Source organism: Lathyrus oleraceus, chromosome 1 (assembly GCF_024323335.1).
Source record: "Lathyrus oleraceus cultivar Zhongwan6 chromosome 1, CAAS_Psat_ZW6_1.0, whole genome shotgun sequence".
Classification (NCBI taxonomy): Eukaryota; Viridiplantae; Streptophyta; class Magnoliopsida; order Fabales; family Fabaceae; genus Lathyrus; species Lathyrus oleraceus.
Genome location: NC_066579.1, coordinates 176,601,740 through 176,605,999, shown reverse-complemented (window position 1 = coordinate 176,605,999; position 4,260 = coordinate 176,601,740).

The following is a 4,260-nucleotide window of genomic DNA, read 5'->3' as shown; positions in this document are numbered from 1 at the left end:
CCTCTCCTCATTCAAATCTCAACCTTAAGGCAACCTGAAGCTCTGCTGAAATCCATACCCAACCATACTCAAAGGAATTATGATTATTATTTCTCAATTTCAAACTTGAGATTTAACACAATCAGTTGATCTTCAAGTTTCAATTCCTAAGCCTTGCATCTTCATCATCTCCTGATCAAATTAGAAGCAAGAGTTTGAGTGGATCGTGCTGCACAAAGTTGTTCTTTAAAGGTTTATCCTCTAACTGTTTTGATCTATATCTTGCTCCATGATGTGAATTGCTTGTGTTCAAACCGCTTTCTGAAGTCCTCGTGCAAGAGGCAGGCCAATGGTGGTCTTGATTTCATGTTTTGAAGCTTTTCAGTTTGCATACCTGGATGTTCAAGCTCAAATTTCTCACTTGATAGAGACCTTGAGGACAATCCAAGGTTACAGGGGTGATGTACATCACCCTAGTTCCATTTTGGTACCTGGCTCGTGCATTTTGGTTGAGGTTCAAAAACCTGCAACTGGTGGCCGAAGTTGGTTGGTCCACCGGAGAAGATGGTGGTTTCCACCACCATCCCCACGTGGATAACTCCAAGCCCTTGGATCTGTTTTAAATGTTCTAATCTCAACCATGCGTGTTGTTGACTTATTTTAATACCTCATGTTGCGCGCTTGACTCAAGACTATGGTATGCCAGCACTTTTGATCCATTGGATTTAGCCACGCCATTTAATGAAAGCCATCCAAGCGCTGCTGATTTTTCTCATTTTCTATTTTCCGTTTTATTTTCTTTTAATTCCATTTATTTTCAAAAATTCATAACTATTTTATTTGGAGTCACAAAAATATGAGACCAATGGCAAAAATTTTCTTGAAAAATCTAGTTTCATAATCTGATTTTTAATTATTTTTGTGATTCCATCTAATATTTCTTTGTGAATTATTTTGTTTTTAATAGTTTTTAATTCATTTTAATTACTTTTTGATATCCAAAAATTCCAAAAATATTTTCTTAACACATATGGATCATGATAAGTCTATGAAAAATATTCTCATCAATTTCTTAATTGATTTGAGATTTATTTGAGATTTTAATTCATTTGTATTATATTTTATTGTTTTTAATTGATTTTAAATAGTTTCTGTTTTCAAAAAATGTTGAGAAAATTTGTCAAACCTTGTTTGACCATGTTAGACCTATGATGATTCAATTGGACTTGTTGAAGTTGATTTGAATTGAATTTGAGGTTTGACCATATTTTTGTTCATTTTATTTTATGTTTTATTTTAATTCCAAAAATACCAAAAAATATGTTTGACTTTGTTGACCTCTAATCTTCATTTCCCTTCTGTTTTACATTGGTTGATAATGATTTGATTCACATTTGGTCATTGTGTTTCGATATTCCATTTGAATTCTTCTTTATCCATTTCATTTCATCTTCATCTTCTTCTTCTTTTTATTTTGGCCAATGAGTTAATGATTTGTGGTTAGTCTTAACATATGAGAGGCTTAACCTTCTTTGATCCAAATCCAACTCAACTTGATCAAAGATCAAGTGAGTTACTTTGTGTCCAACATAGGTTGCTTCTTGGTCAAGAAAAAAACCTAAGATCCATACAAGGCATTTCCTTCTTTTCTTTTGGCATGAGAAGTTGTAGGAGCTTGGCTTACTAGTCATGATCTCTAACTTGTATTTATTTGCCTATAGTTTTATTGACCGACCTCAGATAGGTGTGACTACTACATTAGTCCACTTACAATTGCTTAACATAGCGCTAAATTGTCTTATGACACACTAACATTAACCACTAATTACTAACTTTAATTTGAGCATTTAATTCTTATAATTTACTTTAATGCAATTTACTTTCTTGATCATTTATTCATATTGTCTCTTCTCTTTGCTCACTTGAGCTCATATTTTATGTTTATGCCATTTTCCTTTTGCTCATTTGAGCACATTATTGTATATAAATATATTGTTGCTTTGTGTTTGTTTTGTCTTTGTTTGTGTAAACCCAATGCAAAAAGGAGAAAGGACTTAGAATTACGACCTTACCTATGCTTAAAGGAGTTCAAGAGCAACTAGGCCTCATGTCTTTAGAATGCTAAATCTTAATGTTGACATGAAAGGACCCCTAATCTAAAATCATTCTTTGTCTATTCCTCTTATTGTGTTGTGAACCTTTTGATTGTTTGTTCTTGTGTGATAGGGATTCCAAACTTGAGATAGTAAGGAGGACCATTGTCATGAATAGCCAAGTTAAGAGAGATAAGCCAAGTGGAGATCCTAGGAGCTTGAATAATATTTGTTTGATTGCTTGAGTGATTGTTAAGTCCAAAGGAAAGGAGCCTCTTGAATCATCTTTATGATCTCAAGAAAAGGAACTCCAAGGGTTTTATCTCTTCTCTTATCTTTGCATGTTTAGGACTAGCCCTTCTCTTCTTCTCTCCACTCTAACCCAAGCCAAACTCATTTTGTGCAAACTTTGACTTTGTTTCAAACTAGAAACCTAGGCCTTATGCCTTTGATTTTTCAAACTCTTTTCACTAATACTTATTTTGAATGAACCTTAAGTCAACTTTGACTTCATTTTGTGAATACATCTAATTGGTAAATACAACTCACTTCAAGTTAATTTTGTGGTTCCAATGGCCACCTTTGTTAAAACTTTTTCATAAACATTAGCCATAAGTTTGAGTTATCATAGTGGTTGATGTAAACCTCACCTTATCCTTAGTGATTGGACTATAAGTCTTCCATACTTATTATAGGGTGGACCCCTCACTAGTATGTTGAAGCTCTCCTCACATGGTGGATTGTTGGTTTAGGTTGAGTTTTCTCCCTTTGATAACAAAAGACCGTAAGGCTTTTGGTCAAATCAATTCACCAATATTTTGAGATTTTTATCCCGAACTACGAGGTTTTGATCCTACCTTTGTGATGGTACGTAGGCAATGGGTTCATCCATTCAAACAACAAAATTGTAAATAATGTATATTCTTTTCTCATCTCCCCAATCATGTTTGCACAAATATTTTCACAAATACCAACCTGCAATACACATTTGCAAAAAGGGCTCCCTTAGAGTACTAAGGATGTTTTGGGTGCTTAAAACCTTCCCATTTCATAACCAACCCCCTTACCCAGATCTCTGACATTTTTATTAGTTTTTGATTTGATAAAACTTCTTATTTGGTTTTTGTTCGCTTCCTAACCTTACTTTTGATTTAGTCAATAAATCTAAAGGTAATGAATACCCCACTATAGCTTGGTTAGCTGAAGAAGGAATAAAGTTGAAAGATCGGATTTTTTTAGCACCTCTTATGCCTGTCCTTTCCTGACTCTGTCGATGGTATGCCTGAGATGTCAATCTTTCTCCTTGGCTTGTACTCGAGATTCGCTTTTTGTTCGAAATCGATATCTTTGCCTTTGAGAAAGGGAACGAAGGAATCCCGTCTGTTGTCACAAGAATTGTTTAAGTTGAATGCGAATAATCGATTCAATCCGATCTTTGAAGACTTGAAGGACTAGTGTCCAATCACGACCGATGTAGAGTAGTCCCTTTTGGGCAGCACTTCCTCGTAGGGAACTACCTATTGTCCTTCTTTCTTGTGGTGGAACCTAGGATTCACCCTCCCAGAAGTTATTATCACCAAAACAAAAAAAGACATCTTTAATTTCCCATAAGAGTAAAACTGTAATAGTATCCGACTCATATGGCGGCGGGGGCTGCGTTCCCCTCTCTTTCTACTAGATGGGGAGTGCATTGGTCGGCTATGTCCCTGGACCTCCTGGCTTCCCTGTCACGTCCGAATGCAAGAAGAGAAGACCTTCCCAAGCACCACACCACCTTGTGATCATAAAGAGAATATCTAATACAATCAGAGGAAAGAGTACCCGAAAAAACCCGTAACGTATCAGGGTCGTACGCCTGGAACAGTCGTACAATTTCAGCGATTCAAAAAGGAGTATATCCCTCTCCATTAGTGTCTTTCCACTTCCCTTGTTCAGGAACAAACCCTTTGCCTAATTCTTTTGAGTCCCGACCTGGTTTTTCGCCACTAACCAATTACGTTACGACCACTGAAGAAACTTGGTTGACGAACATGGTTTATGCGCCGCTAATGTAGCGACTTGTCGAGCATTTGACAAACTCACACCATCCATCTCAAATAGGACTTATCCCGCGGACACACGAGCAATCCAACCCGTAGGATTTCCTTTTCCTCTTCCTATTCTTACTTCTGTAGGTTTCCCGGTAATA